Source organism: Crocodylus porosus, unplaced genomic scaffold, assembly GCF_001723895.1.
Source record: "Crocodylus porosus isolate Cpor-Errol unplaced genomic scaffold, CroPor_comp1, whole genome shotgun sequence".
Classification (NCBI taxonomy): domain Eukaryota; kingdom Metazoa; phylum Chordata; order Crocodylia; family Crocodylidae; genus Crocodylus; species Crocodylus porosus.
In genome coordinates this window covers 32217596-32236046 of record NW_017728912.1, presented here as the reverse complement: position 1 = coordinate 32236046, position 18451 = coordinate 32217596, and the positions used below count along the sequence as shown (strand labels likewise).

General features: G+C 44.7%; 1 long non-coding RNA gene across 1 annotated transcript in view; it reads left to right on the top strand.

The window, feature by feature from the left end:
* Positions 1 to 9166, top strand: part of LOC109309463 — a 39009-nt gene extending 29843 nt beyond the window's left edge. Inside the window, exon 3 of the long non-coding RNA XR_002100921.1 lies at positions 8451 to 9166. This is a non-coding gene — a long non-coding RNA (uncharacterized LOC109309463). The remainder of the gene's footprint in view (positions 1 to 8450) is intronic.
* The last annotated feature ends 9285 nt before the right edge of the window (positions 9167 to 18451 follow it).

Sequence of the window (18451 nt, the reverse complement as noted above, 5' to 3'; positions counted from 1 at the left end):
AGATTTAGGTTAGATATCAGGAGGCGCTACTTCACAGTCAGGGCAGCTAGGGTCTGGAACCAGCTTCCAAGAGAAGTGGTGCAGGCTCCTACCTTGGGGGTGTTTAAGAGGAGGTTAGATGCACATCTTGCTGGGGTCATTTGACCCCAGTATTCTTTCCTGCCATGGTAGGGGGTCGGACTAGATGATCTGCTCAGATCCCTTCCGACCCTAGAAACTATGAAACTATATATGCTGCCTCTCTCCCTCCCTGGTTTGTCAGATAGCATTCCTATGCTCCAGGTGCAGTGACTAACTTTTGATTCAACCTTGCTTCCTTTGCTTGTTTCTGCTGGCATTTATTTTCCCCTGCTGCATGTCCATTCTCTTCTCTGCACTCTACCACCCTGGGGGAGATGACTCATTCATGGTTAGCTGTATCCCACCACCCCCTGAAGTTTGACTCAGAGCAAAATGTGCAAGTGCCCCATGTAGCTGTCAAAAGAAATCCACCCCCCACAAATCTCAGGGACTGACAGCACCCAGGCTTTCAGTGGGGAGCAGAGCATGAGAGGCAGCCTGCCTGCAAGGATTGATAAGAGCGTTGTAAAAAGGCAATGAGAAGCAAGCTAGTGTGTGATTAACCACTGAGTAAACTGCCTGGTATGAAGGCCCTGCATACTTGGGCAGAGCCCGCTTATAGCTCCCGGCACTTCCTCAGCTCTTCTTTGCCTTGGGTATCATGATTCAGTGCATGCTTATTGATGAAGTGGCCTATCTACAGATAAAAGAAATAGTGGCTGGAGGGAGAACAGTGATGAAAGTTGGATGGTTGATCCCAGGAAATTACCAAGGAGGAATCATAGTTAGCACAGAGGTGACAGGGCTGAGAACTTCCCAGCATGTGAGGTTTCATGGTGAAAGGGTGAAAAAAGGGTCTTATGGGTGTGATGTGCAACTCAGCAGGACAGAGCTCAGGCTGGGATCTGAAAGTAGAGGTAGGTGTCCCATGGGGCAGACAACACTACCAGCAAGGATGATTCCAAACCTGGGACTGAGCCGACAAATCCTCTGATTGTTGCAAAGAGCCCAGCTTGCAGTTCCACAGCCATATTGACCCTGTGATGCTGAGACAAGTACAAGGGAACCCAGACCTAAATCTGCTTGCACACAGAGAGCAGCACTGCTGGGTGAGAATGGGCTGTTTCAAGAGTCACAGCTGGGCGGAGGCAGGAGCTGGGTGGAGGCAGGAATGCTCTAGGTCTTGCGGCAGCAGGGCGGTTCTTTGGGAGAGCTCCAGAGCCCTGGACAAATGCTCTCTGCTAAGGCCCAGGCACAGGGATCCAGATACCATATGCCCATGTCCCCTCTATCCTGGCTGACTTACCCTTCCTAGCATGTGGCACAGGGGAAGCAAGCTTTTCCTACCTGTGTGCCCTGCCATGAAGCAGTACCCGACTTCCATAGCACCAGGTGGGAAGCATTTGCAGGTTAGAAGTAGGGGCATCCCACAGAGCAGGCAAACAAAAAGGCAGTGATGGTTGGAGGATGGGCAAGACAGCAATGGAATCTGGCATAAGGCATGACTTTTAGTAGCACTGGAGTGGCATTATAGCTATAATGGTCCAGGCAAGGATTCTTGTGCGTGATATCTTTTACTGGACCAACTGCACGATTGGATAGACTTCAACAAGCCTTCTGGAAGTTACATGAGCCTCTCCCCTGCACTAAGGTTTGAACAAAGATGCAAATGACTTGCTAATACTTGGCAGCCAGGCACACACTGGCACCCCAAGTGGGGTTAGCAGGGCTATTAACAACCCTGAGCAATCCCCACCCAAGTGGAGTGGGGCTCTGCAGGTAGACCTTTGTGTCACATGTACTATGAATGCTCAGCAGGTCGCACAGTGCTCTGGCACCTGCAGAAACACATGAGGCACATGGAACTCAGCCCAGGGCTGGGGAGGAGAAGGGCATGGCCCATAGCATCCTCCCAGTGGTTTGTGTAGGAGGCATAGAAACAGGCTTTCAGCTCTGTCCTTGAACTGCAGAATGACATTGAGGGAACGTGATTTTCCTCATGAAGTGCTGTGGCCTGGACTCCCCAGAGCATGATGGGCAAGCAGCATTGCTCAGCCTAACCCCAGGCTCCCCATGGAGACCATACCCTGCCTAAGAGATTCTTCCTAAAAATAGAGGTGGCTCCTTTTCCTCCTTGCATCCACGATGCTGTCTGCCCAGGGAAGGGCAAGCAGGGGGTTGGCGATGGACAAGGCTTTGGTAGCACAGGTACATGGAGCTCTATCAGAAGCCAGGTGGGGCCAAGTGACTCCACATCATGGAGCTGTAAATGGTTTATGACCCCTCCCTCCCCACACTGCCACAGGTACTTTTCCCATCAGCTCAGCCAGAAGGGAAAACTGAAGCCTGTACATCACTGTAAGAACTGGTGGGGTGTGGGTGATCCTTGCACTTGTAATCATGTCTGTGCAAGAAGCAGCAAGTATGTATGTTGCCATGGGAGCTTGGCAGGAACCAGACCACAACGACATTCTCCCCGTGTCCCGGTAGCTTGACGGAAGGAATCAGCACCAGGGCACATTCTTGTCACTTTGGCCCTGGGTGCTAGCAGGTGCACTGTGAAGGGCTGAGCCACAGCTTCATTCCATATCACAGCTTACACGCCCATGCAAAAGGGGGAACAGCAACCAGATATCAATTCCTCTCCTTGCATTCAAGTTCCAGCAAGGCAAAGGAATTATGGGTCTCCCTTTCTCTCCACATGTGTGTGTACAGCAGGGCTCTTGACCAAGCCCTTTGAACAGCTGTGTGTGAAAGTCCCCTGGGCTTCCATAGTACTCATGGGCCGGGGAGGGGGCGCGTCTTTTGTGGCTTAGTGCCACATGTAAATAATCACCTCTACCACCCAGCAACTCTCCAGAGAATTGGAGCAGCTTCCAAAATAACATCTGGCCTCCCGGGAACTCCTTAGAGTCAAAATGCCCAACAACCCGACGTTTCTCTATTGTTATTAGGATTCTGAGACAGCACAATCACACGTACACGCGCACAGACAGTGTGATGGGGCTGATGTAAACATAGTCTACTTTTTGGGGTATACTTGTTGAATGGTTTGCTGGAAAACCAAGCAAATGGCAGCAGGAGACAGTGCAGCATTCTCACTCCAGGCATGGGCAGGTAAATGCATCAGTGAGTATTTGCTTTCCTTCTATAACCAGTTATTGCGGAGGGTGTCACTCACCTTTCAGCTGACTGTAAGTGAGGCGTTTCTGGAGGAAGCTCCTTTACATGTCAGAACTTTCTCACGGTCGGGAGTGTTTCTGGGCAAGGGAAGGGTAGAGGAATGAAGGGCGGTGTCACTTTCTGACTGATGGTATGTCTCATCCACTGAGGAAGCACTCTCACGAGCTAAGAGGATCAAGAATTGGGCTGAGTGTGGTTGCATCAGCTCCTTCCTTGTTAGACTTCACTGTCTTGGCCATGGTAGGTTTTCTATTTCCTGCCCAAGCCCCCACCTCTCAAATAAAGAGTGTTTCTCTACCTGACTGCCCCTTCCCTGCTTAGAGCTTCTGTGGCAGACTGAGCACATGGGTCAGTCTGGATACCATGAATCAAAGAAACCTGCCCAACAAGATAATACTCCAGCACTGGAATTGTTATTCTGCCTTCAGGCATTGGTGGCTGCTTTGGGAGAATGGCAGTACCTGAAATACTCATATCAACAGCCTCATATCAACAGCCTGGAGTTCTGGAGGTGATGTCTCTATTTATCTTTGCTTCCACAGATATTTTTTTCTTGACACAGATCATTTAGAATTACTCACAGACTCACATCTCCTCTAAAACTCCAGTGCTGCCTTCTGCTCTTAATCTCTCTCTGGATTCCATTATCTTCTCCTTCACACATCCATCACTTTTTCTCATATCACTGAGTCACTACCCCATTCTCCTCCCACCTCTCATCTGCACAATCAATTGTTTAGGTCAAAATAGAACAGGCGTCAGGTAGTGTAAGGTTCTTCTTCCCCATGAGCAACACCTGCAAGTTCATTAGTTGTACCAAGTTTAGTTCATTACTGTTTTGCCTTAGGTATGCCTTTGCTGACTCATACGGTACTTGTTAAACTATGCAAAGAGTTCAGAAAAAAGATGCAAGAATAAGAGCATGAGGCCTGAAAGCCCTGACTCACAACCAAAGCGTTGGCTAAGTTTCAGCTTAATTTATCAAAGAAAACTCAAGAGTTGACTTGATTGCAGCTGGCATGCAACCTACATGGGAAGATATCTGACAGCAGAGGGCTCTTGGGTAGTATGAGAGGATTCACTAGTGAGACCCCCCCAAGCTATAAGAATTCAGGATAGAAATAAGGCAGAGCTTTTATTCCAGGGAGCGTGATTAAACACTGAAATGACTTTCCTGACTTCCCACAACTGGATGTCTCTTTGTAAAAGCCCCTATATACTTCACCTCAATGGTTCACAATTTCTTTTGACTCTAGGCACCCCTTATAAGACTCAAAGCACCTCTGGAAAAATGCCAGCTCTTAGCTCTCACTTGTTTTTTGACTTAAAAAAAAATAATAGAGAAATTCTTCTGCTGCAAAGAACTCAGAAACAGTACAACAGGTCAGACTATTTTTGATACTTTGGATTCCTATTTGAAAGCTCTTGGTTTATCTTATGAATCTTGCATAGGTGTTTGTGTTCTGCAGTACCCTTAAAAGGATCTCATAGCACCCAGGGTGCTGCGGTGCCCTGGTTGAGAGCCATTGCTTTGGCTGAACCCCAAAATGTGGACCTTATGCAGAAAACCTGGGTGAGGTCCATCCTCTGGCTTATGTAGTATAAGAAGCCAGACCAGATTATCAGAAGGTCTCCTTCAGGACTTAGAAATCTATTAATCTATTGTCTAAATCTCCTAGAGCAAACTTTTCACTTGAGTATATTATGGGATACAAGGTTGTTGGTTGTAGCCGTGTTGGTCTAAGGACATAGACAGGCAAGATTCTTTGGGTAGATGTGATATATTTTATTAGACCAACTAAATAGTTGGGAAAAGTTCTTTGCAACCTTTCAGGCACAAACACCGTTCCTCAGGCATTGTGAGACTCTGCTGTTGTTCTGAGGTCTCCAAAATAGAAAAGAAGCTAGGGTAAGCAGATGTCTGTGAAGATGCAAATGAGTGGAAATTTGGAAGACAAAGGGTAGAGATAGGGTAAGAGGGGAGAGAAGGGGAGGGAAAGGTGTGAAGGAATTCAGGTTGTCAGCAAAAAGGCAGGTTATTTGGTGTATAACATGTCATGCAGGTTGTAACATGTCATAAATTCAATGTCCAGGCCATGATTTTTTGTATCCAGTAGATTTATGTAGTGAAGTTCATAGGCTCATCTATGGAAGGTATTTTGTAAGTTCCCTTTGAAGAGTAAAACAGAGATCAGAGAGAGAGTGATTGTCTTGTGAGAAGTGTGCCATAGGTAGTTGGATATCCCACCTGGTGGGTAGTTGGATATTTTTGTCCTCTGATGGATATTCAGTATGTGTTCATTCTGGTACATAGATGTTGTTTTTTTTCTCCTACATATTTTCCATCTAGGCATATATTACATTTCTGGATGTGCAGGTGTAAGATCCAGGAATGTTGTGTGGGTGTCATCACTGTGGAACTAGTGGACATATATTGTAAGGTTTTACATTTCTTGTCCTGGCATGGTCTGGATCCATTTGGTGTGGTTTGGGTCACAGGAAGTTTGATTCCGGTGATGAGGTTAGCAAGGTTTGGTGCTTACATTTAAGGAGGTTAGATGAACACCTTGCTGGGGTTGTTTGACCCCAGCACTCTTTCCTGCCATGGCAGGGGGTCGGACTACATGATCTACTCAGGTCCCTTCCAACCCTAGAAACTATGAAACACCCTGGGCATATGGTTTATGCTACAGTTAGGACAGTGGGTGGTAGATTCCAGAAAAGGGCCCTTTCCCATAGGTAGATTTGGAAACCCATTCAAGCAGTCTCAGCCTGTGACATAGTGAGGTTTATGAGAGGCTGACTTTATCTAGTAAATGTGTTTCTACATATGGCTGAATCCCACTGCCCTGCCTAGTGGACCAGGAGTCCAGTAAAACACAGAAGGCCAGACTGAATCCTTTATTCATGCTTCAGTAGGGGTGTCCATAGGAGAAATTGCTCCCTTTGTGAGTAAACATATTCTCATCTGGCCCAAACCTCCAAGTAGTTACCTGCTACAAATCCAGTATTTGTCAAACCTATGGTAGGAGGTCAAATCACTGTTGCTTACCAATGGGAAGCAAAAGGGAAGCTTTTTATGGCAGGGACTGCCACCAATGCTGCATGTGCATCCAGCACAATACAGCCCTGCTCTTGGCTGGCATCTGGGCACTACTGCAATATAAAACAAAGCTGTGTGGTGTTGGGGGGGAAAAGTGGCTCCATTTACTCATATAAACAAAATGTACATGCAGCTCATACGGTCATCTAGTGATTATCCCTGACTAATCTATCTCAGCCAAGTGTCTGCCCAACCAACTTTTGAACATTTCCAGGGATGGATGGAGATTCTACAACTTTTCTAAGTAGTCTTCTTAATGCTTGACCATCCTCATAGTCAGAAATTTGCTTCTAATCTCCAACCTAAATTTCTTCTGCTGCAGCTTGAGGTCATTTCTCTTAGTCCTGTCCCCAGTGGTCACAGAGATTATCTCCTTCCTCTCTCTAATTGCCTTTCAGGTATTTAGCGAGCTTCAGGCCACCCCCAGAGATAGTTCTACTCCTAAAGGCAATAAATACACATAGCCAGACAAGAATCAGAGGTGAAGAGTGGTCAATGTATCACCACAGAACTTGGTTCTTTCCATGGTTCTGATGCCCTAACAGCTAATTGGGAAGTGGAGGGTGAAAGCCGGTCCCCATTAAAGTCAATGGGAATTCTGTGATCAGCCTCAAGTGGAGCTGCAATTTCATTCACCATTCATTCCACCCTTCCTCCTCCAACTTATCTTCAAAGTCATCATTATGTGCTCCTGAACTTCATCTTTCAGTTTTCTTCTGATGCAGCTTTGGCAAGACCAGAAATCCTCTTGCTCAGTGAGAGAAAAGCTGAGATTGGCTGAGCAAGGGGAAGCAACTTCTCAGCTTGGTCTAGCTACTTTCATGCTAACACTCACTCCCAGTCATTCTGGATAGGCTGCATACTCTCATCACTACCACACAGGCTGCATGCTTAAATGTTCTCCTCTCCAGCAGACTATGAAAAGTGTGAACAAGATTCTTAACCAAGTTGTTTGGAGTAAAGCTGAGGGGATTTCTCTTACTAAACAGGAAAGATCCTGGGGACTTCTAAAGCCAACGGCAACATTCCCCATTGACTTCAGCAGGGCATGGTGGATGAGGTCTTTAGTGAAACCCAAGAAGATTATGGATCCCTAGGAGGATCATCAGTGCTCACATTTTTATCTAATTTGTTTACATCTCACGTGTAGGGAGCAGTGGATTCAATTAGAAATTAGGGCCCATTGCAGCTGATTGCCCAAGCCATAAACTTTAATAGCAGCTGGAGAGAGTTGGGTGCTTGAATTGGTTCTGAATTACTCACCCTAGTTAGCACACTTCTAATTACAATGAATCTGCTATTGTCAACAATGTTCAATGGTAAGGTGGGGAGAGCCAACACTGCTACTCTTTGGGGAGGAGGCCTGGACTTTCTAGAGTGTTGTGCAAGGTGGATGCTCTGCTTAACTAGCTTGCCTATTAACCACTACTAATTAAAAAGCCCTCAGGCCTTATCTCCCTGAATGGGAATGTGCAGATAGACTGTGAGAAGTTCCTCTCCATGTCTGGTAACATTCCTGTTTCTTTTCTAATACACATGGCTCTTGCACGTCTGCTGACACAGTTCTTTACTTTCATGTCTTTATGGCTGTCCCATTAGATCACATCCATTGGAAATGTGTTCCAAAGAGGTCACTGTTCTCATTGCCCTCATTGTAGAACTGGGAGACAGGAAGTATCCCAGAGGCTAGTACACAGCTTGTTCCCTTCGCTAGAGGTTTACACTTTGATGAAGAAGCAACGTACAAGTGCATGTTATTTAAACAGAAATAGCATATGAGGTGGTTAGTGGATGTCAGTGAGTTCTGCTGGCTCAAGGGCATTTAGGCCCCCTCGGCATGACTGCTTCGCGACAGCAGTGTAACTCCATTTCATTCATAAGAGTCATTCTAAGTAACTATAATAAAGAGAGAAAAATGGACTGTTTGGCATGACATACACATTGAGTTATTTGAGTTATACCTATAAAAAAAGACTAGTAGAGCAGGGAATTTTACTATGTATTTGCAGGGGGTGGGGGTAGGTACACAGGACGGCATGTGTATATGTGGGTGTATGTTATTTGTTTCAGAAAAATAGCACATCTAACCCTCTCCCTTCTGCAGCTCTTGGAATGAAAGATGGAATCCCTGCACTTTCTACCTTCTAACCCAAATATTTAAGGGCAAATTGTCATTCTGACTGCACAAAAGCAGTGCTCATTAAAGTCAAAAGGAGCAACATCTGTACATCTGAGGGCAGTATTTGGCCTTATGAACATTAGGCCTGGATGTGAATTCAACAGCTTAGGCCTCTCCATCCGTTGACTGTGTAGACGGTTCTCCATCCTTTGCTGCTGGCTCCTTTTGGGACCAGTCCTTTCCTTCTACAGAGGCAGAAGTAGAAGGTTGGGGCAACAGTGAAAATGCTGTTCAGGACAAGATTAGGAAGATCAAAAGAAGCTGGAGATCCCAAGAGCAGGGCTGCCTGTACCGGGAGAGCTCTGTCTAGCAGAAGCCAAAAACAGACTATCTTGCGAAAGGCACAGGAACTAGTTCTAACTAGTGTAAGAGGGCAGGATGCAGAGCAGCTGTAAACAACTTTCACCTCCCAGTGACCCTGCACATCAGTTTAGCCCATGTACAAAATCTCCCCAGAATTTATTAACCCCTTGTTTACTAGTTTAATACAGAACAATGAAAAACATATGTCTAAAACCACAAGTCAAAGTGTTTACAAATCTCCTGAGTCTTGCAATATGGGATATATTCCTTAAAGTCTTAAGAGTCCTGTGATCACATAAGCATCTTGACTTCCATTAAAAAGAAAATTTCGAGTCTGTGTGGTTGTAAAGAAAATCTTGGAAAAATGTCACTGGAGTGAATTCTGAAGGCTCAAAACACAGGGGTAAAGAAAGGGATCCTTTATTTAAGGGGGGTTTTAATCCTGTGTTTAAACCAGTTTTGAAGCTTGACTTATGATTTTTGAATGGGGGAGTCAAATCCTCAGACACGAGTGCCTTAGTAGGACAACAAACTTCCTCATCCGAGTACCAGGGAAAATAATTATTTAGGTAATCTAAATAAGTGATCTGACTTTCAAAAATGCAAGCAACTTCCCCTGATTTCAGTTCAGTCAGAAGGTAAAAGAAATGATAATTTGTTGCTATTAGCCCATAGTTATGAGCAGGACTTTTAGAAAGTCTGACATAATAGCTGGAAGAAAGGTGTGAGCTCCCTGCACATCTCTCTGTGGGACACTTCAAGGAATAAGTAATAAAAGAAAATGAACTTTCTTCTTGGAAACTTTGCCATTGTTAGCTTTAAAAGCACCTGTCTTCAAGTGCTGCAGAATTGGAGACAGATTATCCAAGGTATTTAAGGGCTAGAAGATGCAGGAGGATAGTCTCACAGGATATTCAAAGGGGTCTGAGCAGGTTTGGCACTTAACTGCCATTGAAACCAATAGGAGTTATGTATCCATCCACCCCTAAATTTCCACTGGGTACCTGTCTTCATCTTTCAGTCCCGGGGCAATGCTAGCCTTTTCCCAGTGAGGGGGCTGATGTGGGATAGACACAAGATAGAAAATTGTTGTGGGGGAGGGACATGGGCCCCATAAGCTGGGCCAGGCTGGGAATGCTGCACCTCTACAAGATGCAGGCAGGAGTGGGGCAGGCTCAGCTGTGCAGGGCAGGAAGCAGCGGCCCAGGGAGAGGCAGGGGGCTTAGATAGGGGCAGTGCTGGGAAGGGTAGATATGGGGCAGTAAGGTGAATTTTGGGGTGGCTATAGGCCCCACAAGCTCCCCCCCCCCAATGCCTCCCTGAAATAATTTTGGAAATCTCATACTCAGTGACTAAAGGCCTGATCTAGTTTCCTTTTCAGTCTTTGAAAGTCTCTCTCTCTCTCTCTCTCTCTCCTGTCTTCAACAGAAGCTGGGTTAGGCCCACATGAGCTACACAAGGGCATTAAACCAGTGATTCCCAGTCAGGGTCCCAAGGCACCAGGGGGTGCCATGAGATCCTTTGGAGGATGCCACAAAGTGTGAGGAGATAAATAGATAAGTGCAGGCTGAGGCATATCCCTACCTAACCATTCCCTGTCCCCCATTGCCTAGACCCTCTGCAAGAAGGTAAGCATTATAATTAAGTTCATTTTTTAAATGGAGTGCTGCTCAGTTCACAAAAGTATGGAGGGATACCTTGAGCCTAATGAAGGGTGCCTTGAGTCTAAAAATATTGAGTACCATTGCATCAGACTGGGCGCATCTACATGAGATCCTAAACGTGCAGTAGATTAATCCTACTGTGCATCAGTATTTGAAGGCAAAAGCTGTGCTATCACATTAATGTACAGTAGAATTAGTCTACTGCGCATTAGCATCACTTTAAAGGCATGTGCCGGCAGTACTGTGAAGCAGCACCAGTTACTCAGCATTAAGTTAGTACCTGCTATTACAGGTGCTAAATTTAATGTGCTGTAACTATGGCACATTAATGCATGTGTAGATGAATCCACTGAGTCTGCACTATGTCCCCTTTAGGAACTATAAAGAAATAGGATTTTTTTTGAGCACCCTCAAATTACAGATGGATAACTTGCTCTGCAGCATAGAAGGGAGTTTACTGATCACTCTTCACCATTTAGGGGGAACAAATTAGAACATGGTTCACTGCAGTTGAGTGTATGAGGTTGAGGAAAGCCCTTAGAGAACTTTATGGTGCTGAGATATTCAGGTCACAGGTAAACAGAACAAAAAAGGATGAACATGGAGCAGGCAAGGAGCTTCCTGGAAGATACAAATGGAAGATCTGCTATTCATGGTCATCTTAGCAAAGATGGTGGTAGACAGATGGAGCAGAACACCCCATAGGCCATTTCTGAACTTGATCAGCTTTCCACAGGAACTGGAAGTGTCCAAGACCAAATGGTGCAGTCCTCCAGGAGATTTACGGCAGGCTTGTTGACACTAGTACCAAGGAGCCGAAGAATTATCTATACCATAGCTAACTGGAGTATACTATGCAAGCAAAACACTTCAACATCCGTTGCTTGAGTTGTGAAACACATGAGCATACCAAAACCTGAAATTCCACATGGAACAGCTGAAAAGGGAAAGAGAAGAAAAAGTCACAACTGTAGCTTTATGGCTCTTGGACAGTAATGTCATCAGAGAGAAATCCTTACACTTCCTAGAAAACAGTGATATGACTGGATGAGACATGGGGAGTGGGAGGGAGGGGATATCCAGCTGCAACTCCTTAGAGCAAGTTCTTAGTGAACCATGGAATTAGCACGAGGAGAGAAATGTGTCGCTGGGGTTCGGGCACCTGTGAGCTCTGAGCACTTGCTTACCCTGTCAGTCTGTTGTGCAGGTCACTGCCTACACTTAGAAATGTGATGAAGTGTCTGGCACTTCTAATTGCACAGTCGCTGGAAAACTGCCTCCATGTGAGCCAGTTTCGTAACATTCACTAATTGCAGGGAGATTTACTATTGTGCATGTGAGTATGGCTACTGCGAAATGTTCTTTCCCCACTCTGGCTCAGCTGGAAACTGTCAACACAATGACAATCATATAAACAGGCTAGCTTTGATGTTTCCTTGTTAGGTTAACCCAAGCTAAAGAAATAGAAAATCCAATTGACCTCATTGTGCCAGAGTACAACTTGAATATTATCTCTGGTCTTAGGTGTCATGCTGTACATGATATTGTTCATGAAGTATTACTCAGAAAGACAAAGACCAAATGTTTCCAACCAAGGAGGAGGGGCAAGACGGGCTAGGGTAGGCACTTAAAACCACTTGACAGCACCTAGAAGAAAAGAAGCCTCATCATCTGAGGTGCTGAGCATATGTACTCAAAGCTGCTAGTCCCAGCAATGCTGCCCCTTAGAGCTCTGCTGATGGAATGACATAAGGATCCAAATCAAGCTTACTGAGATCACTCGCTGTTTTTCCACTGACTTGATGAGGTACTAGATTAGGCCCTAGGTTAGAAGGGGCTAGCTACTGCTAATCTGCATTCTTCTGCTAATTCTGTGTATCAGCAGTGTTTACATACCTAGGGCATGTCTACACATGCATTTAAGCATGCCTAAATTTAATGCACATTACCTTAATGTGCATTAAGTGGGTTTAGGCAGGCTACTACAAGTGCAGGCATTAAAAATCATTAACGCTCTGTGTGTGGACTGTAGTCCCCAGTCAGTCTCAGTCAGTCCACACACACACAGAGTTAATACACTTTAACATGTCTACACGTGCATTAATTCACCTTACTATTTGTGCCTGAATTTGATACCTGCATTTATAGGTATCAAATTTAGGTGTGATTAGCCCCAAATCACCATTTTTAAAGTGCATTAAGCATGCGCCTGTCTAGATGCATACCCTAACACACCTTAAATTTAGGCTAATTTGCCTTGAAGAATCTTGTGTAGACATGCCCCCAGTTACTCTCCAGCTCTGCAGCAAGAGTAGGCTAAAGGGCTACAAGGGGGTGGAAGTGGCAACCCCATGAATCTCCATCCCTGAGCTCCATTACACTGTAGCTAAAGAGCTTGTTGCAACCCAGGTGCTGTGACTGCCCCCATGTAGCTGCTGTGGGGTGGAGGAGGGGAGTGAAGAGGCCCTGGATCCTGGGACCTTCTATTTGCTCTACAAAGGAAAATAAACTTTTGGTGGGTGGGTTGGACTGTCCCATGCTCTGGATGGCTAAGAATCACCTTGGCTGACAACACCATTTTAAAACTCTCAGCCAGATGAATGTGCTGTACACTGGGTGGCTCACAATGCCCCTTCAGCACCATCCCTAAATGTGGGACTTTGAGGAAGAATTACCTTCTAGGCTGTCATTCTCTATTTCCCAACTACTATTGAAGACTATTCACATCCATTAGGAGGCATGTGGACTCCTCAGATTTCATACCCACACACAGTCTTTTATTCTATGGACAAGCCTTCTTAGGGCCACAATGCAATGCTCCCATCCACACTGGGTAGTTTTTGACTCTACCAGCCTTCCTAGTCATCTCCATGAATTTACTCACAGAGCAAGGCAATCTTCTGTATAAGAGAGGTATCACAGAGGGGGCTGTGGTAAGGATTTACATTCCTGAGGTCTTGAGATTAGCCACTATGTTTTGTCTGGATATGAAGGAAATCTCTAGCCTAGTCTTTAACACCCCATGCTGAGTTCACTAGAACTTATGTTCCATAGTGATGTTACCAGCAACAAGAGTAAGAGCATTTGGAATTTGACTTTAATCAACTAAAGGGAGAATGAATCTCAGTAAGTCTGATTCAATTCCCCCCTTGTGTCTGCTGCTTTCTTACAAGGGGGAAAAGGAAATACTGAGAGGGCTCTGGAACTCAGTCAAATGCCTCCGTAGTGTGGCATAATTCAGGAATCCTTTGTCTAATCACTTCAGATTCTACTTCTGCCCCAACGTTAAAATACTAAAATAGCAATTTTGAAACAAACAAGAATTTTATCTGAAGTGTGGATTTGGGTGGGGGGGTATTACACAAAACAGGACCTTAAATAGGTTCCCATAGTGCCACTCCATAATGTATATATCATCACAGAATTTAGAAATAAAATTAATCCCCATTGGCTTACTTTATGAAATACTATCCCAGGAAATTAAAGGTTCCATGCTGTAGCATTTGCCAGCTACACCTATGCATCTATGAAAATATTGCTTAATTTATATCTTAAGCGAAAGTAGGACTCGTATGCCATGCCACCATCAAAAACAGGGTTCTTCTAAACATAGTAATTTAAGTACTATGTAATCATCCTTCTCTTTATAAACTAGTCATAATTATGCCTCAGGGACCTAACTCTCAGCACGTGTAGCACATTTTCTAATCTACATTGATTATTTACCCTTGAATATTTATTTCTCATTTTCCCGACAACAAAAAAAGAGTTTTTAAAGTCTGAGAAAATATTGCTGAAAATAACGTTTGACAACTTCAAACCTGCAAAGTCTTTTCAAAGGCCTTCAGAAGATTGCTTTAAAGAAAACTTTCCATTATATAAAGAGTCATGTATGGGCCTTCATTTTATTCAATAAGTGCTTGCATACCTGAACCTGTTTGTGTATACATCTGTATGGAACACACCCACACTGATGCATTCAATTCTTGTGATTTTATTATAATTCTCACTATTTTTGTTGCCTTTCTTGAATTCTCAGCTCTTCTGGTTAAAGGAATAGCTTGAAAATATGACATGAGTGTACCATAAAAGCCCAGAAACAAAAAAGGCAAATGAAAAGAATGTCACATTTACTTATAAAAAACACATAATTTTAAGCTTCTTTCATGATTTTTGATGCCTGACTCATGGTTTTGAACAAATGGGTTGGTGATATTGATCCATCCACACAAAAATGTTATTTTGAAATCATATTAATAAGTTTACAAGGCAACTGCTCAGAAGTAAAAACACACCGCAGTTAAAGCTGTGCATACAATCTCAGCTCTGATTCCTTGTACATGTCCATTCCATCATTCATCTCCCTGCTAACCTTTTGCCTTGTGTGTCTTATGGTTACACCTCTTTCTCCTTAATATTAGACATAAGTTCATGTGTATTGCAGGCAATACAAGAGGCATATAGCATGGATTGTCCCATATAAACACTTAAAGAAAGAAAAGGATACAGAACTGGTTGAATTATTCACTGCATGTAATACAGCCAAGGAATTTACCCCTTATTCTATTACTAAATTATCCACAGCTATTTCTACAGTGCACTCTCTTTCCATAGCTGTTGGGTGACTATTGTTTGCAAACTAACTTTAGTCTATGGGCTTTTGTTACTGCAGGTACTGGGCACACTGTTCATTTGGTCACGCTGACTGCTCTGGTCATGCTATTATTTCTTCCACCTGACTGGAGAATAATAAATTACAGTTACTTCTGTTCCCACCTGTACAACTTTGTTGATTTCTAAATTCTTGAACCTGTGAGAACAGCAGAACCACAACCTGCCAGAGGACACAATCCCAAAGGGCACAAACTATTTCCCAACCAGTTTTGAATGAATTTTTTTCAGATTGCACCACATGCTTCTGATTGTTCCACCACTCCAGAACTCTCCTCAGGCAGAATTACCACAATGCAATAAAACAGGATGAAATACCAATCCTCCCCCCACCCCCCCAAAAAAGAAAAACAATAGAAGCGTAGAAATTAAGGCCTGGAAGGGATCTTGAGAGATCATTGAGTCCAACCTCCCCTGCTCTGGGCAGGAATACTACTGAGATCAAATGATCCCAGCAAAGTGTCTGTCCAATCTCCTCTTGAAGACTTTCGAGGTTAGGGACTGCACCATCTCCTTGGGAAGTTTATTCCAAATTCTGGTCACTCTTACTGTAAAGAAGTTCTTCCTTGTATCCAACCTAAAACCAACACAGTTTACAGTCATTGCTCCTTGTCCTTCTCTGGGTCAACCTAGTGAACAATTTTTCTCCCAGTTCCCGATATGTGCTCCTTACATACTTATAGACGGCCACCAAGTCCCTCCCAGTCATCTCTTCCCAGGCTGAACAGTCCCAGATCTCTTAGTCTTTCCTCATAAGGTTTGTCCTCAAGGCCATTATTCTTGTGGCCCTTCTCTGGACCTTTTCAACATTATCCATGTTGTTTTTGAAGCATGACACCCAGAACTGGACAAAGTACTCCAGTTGGGGTCTCACCAGCGCTGAGTAGAGAGGAAGTATCACTTCCTTAGCCCTGCTTGCGACACATCAGCTAATGCATCCCAGTATACTATTAGCTCTGTTGACTACAGAGTTGCACTGGCAGCTCATGTACATCCTGTGATCAGCCATAACTCCAAGATCCCTGTCAGCCATCATGCTCTATAAGAACCTGCCAAAGAAAGAATAAAAGGGGTTGGCCTGTGACCTTCCACAATACCCCTGCTCAATTTAGAAAGGCAATGCTTCTGCTGGCACTATGAGAGATTGTTACATAGGTTTTGAATATAGGTGTGGAGCTAAAAAAGAAATCTTGAGAATGAGTTAATAGTACCTCCAAGTTTCCTGCTAGGTAATAATGTAGGAGGTAGAGAATAAGGACCAGACACCTCACTGCCTTGTACTTTGCAAGTGGGAATTGAGGGAACACTACCAAGTGGCTGCGTCTACATGAGACACTGACTGCACAGTAGCCTGTGACTACTGCACAGTAGTGTCACATGTCAGGAAGCGTGATGTGACCATTTCTAGGATGCCCATTATAATTCTTAACAGCTAATTGGGACCAGCTGCTGAAATCTGGGACTTTCCTGGCCATAGTGGGACATATGGTTACTAGGGGTGTGCGAAGCAGCTCCTGTTCAATTCGGATTCAGATTTGGCCCAAATCAGGGACAGTGAATCGATTCATTGATTCAAATCGCTGTCCCTGACTCGATTCGGCCAAAGCTGAATCTGAAGATTTGACGCTGATTTAGTGACTCAGCAATGGAGAAATAGACACAGCTTTAAAAACTTTTTCTATATACCTTGAGGTAGCAGGCGTGGCTCATAAACGCTGCAATGCTGGGGCAGATGGAGCATCCCACAGGAGCACAGGGGACCCTCCACATGCTCGGCGGTGAACCCAGAAGTGGACTGGAAGTACTTCTGATCCATTTCCAGGTCTGCCAGGGAGCACACAGGGGGCCCCTCGCACCCCACTCCAGCTTGGCAATCAGTGGCAGGGGTCCCTGGGTGCCCCCCCAGACCCAGGAGGCACCAGTCACCAAGCTGAGGAGGGGGGTATGGAGTGGGGGGCTCCCAGCACGCTCCCAGGTGGACCCAGAAGTGGACCAGAAGTGCTTCTGGTCCACTTCCAGGTCTGCTGCTGAGTGCATTGGGAGCCCCCGGTGCTTCTGTGGGACGCTCAATCTGCCCCAGCACCACAGCGATTGCAAGCCCCTGCTACCTAGAGGTATGTAGAAAAAACATTTAAAGCTGTGTCTATGTCTGAATCACTGAATCTTTCTGAATCTCTCCAAATTGATTCAGGGGGTTCTGATTTGATTCAGAGAGATTAAAGGGTCCTGATTCAATATGAATTCAGAGATTCAGCCACCGAATCGAGACAAATCTCCACCGAATCAAATCAGGGACTGAAACTTTGCACAGCCCTAATGGTCATCCTAACTTTAATCAGGCAGGCCACAGCACCATTTTCACTGGATTTTGTAAATGATTTTGTGACTGTGCAAGGTGGCCAGCGGTAGAGAAATGGACCTCATGGAGCTTTTGTCAGCCAAGATGATGGCTTTTACATGTCTTTTTCTCTAAGCGTATTTTACTGTGGCTTCTCTAAGGCCATGCAGCCTGGTGGAGGGGGGATGGAAGGTGAAGTTTCAGGTACTTCAGTGGAGCAGCCAAGATTTAGAAGATGGAGCTGAGCCTCAGCCCAAATCCAAATCTTCCTCTCCTCATTACTGTTAGTACAGCCCAGTTAGTACTGTTACTTCCTGTAATTTTCCATTACAAAGCTCTGAGAATGTATGTAAAAGCACAGTCAGTGCTGGTTGCAGGATGATGAACCATCTTGAAATGACAGATTTAAATCAGTCTCCTCTCTGCATGAACCAGCCCGGGGAGGACGGTCCCAAGGCCATTTCTTTAATAAATGGAGGGAGGAGGTAGCAGGGGGAAGGGCAAGCTGCAGAATGAATAGCTACATGCTAGGTTGTACTGAATCAGGTGTCTGGCTGCATTCCTCCTACAGGCCTAGTCCATTGACTCAAAGGGCATAAATCAGTGAAAATCTTTCCACTGTCCTTCCCGAGTACAGATTTGACACCAGACTTCCTTCTCTGAATAGTGTCGCCTTATCCTCCTGCACTCTGTAACTGCCCAGCCTAGCTGGCAATTTCAGAAACAGGCTGCCACCCTGCCATGAAGAGGAAGCCTGCTGAAGAGATTTATTTTGAGAGTTGATTATTTTCCTGATTCGCTGACAGCTTCTCCACTCTCCTGTTGTCCAGCTTGTATTTTTTCCAATGATGAAATAAGATCCTGATGTTGGGCATAAAATGTAGGGAGGGAAAGCTCTCTTGACTTAAATCTTTTTTTTTTTTACTAAATACTTTTTTAAATAGAGGAAT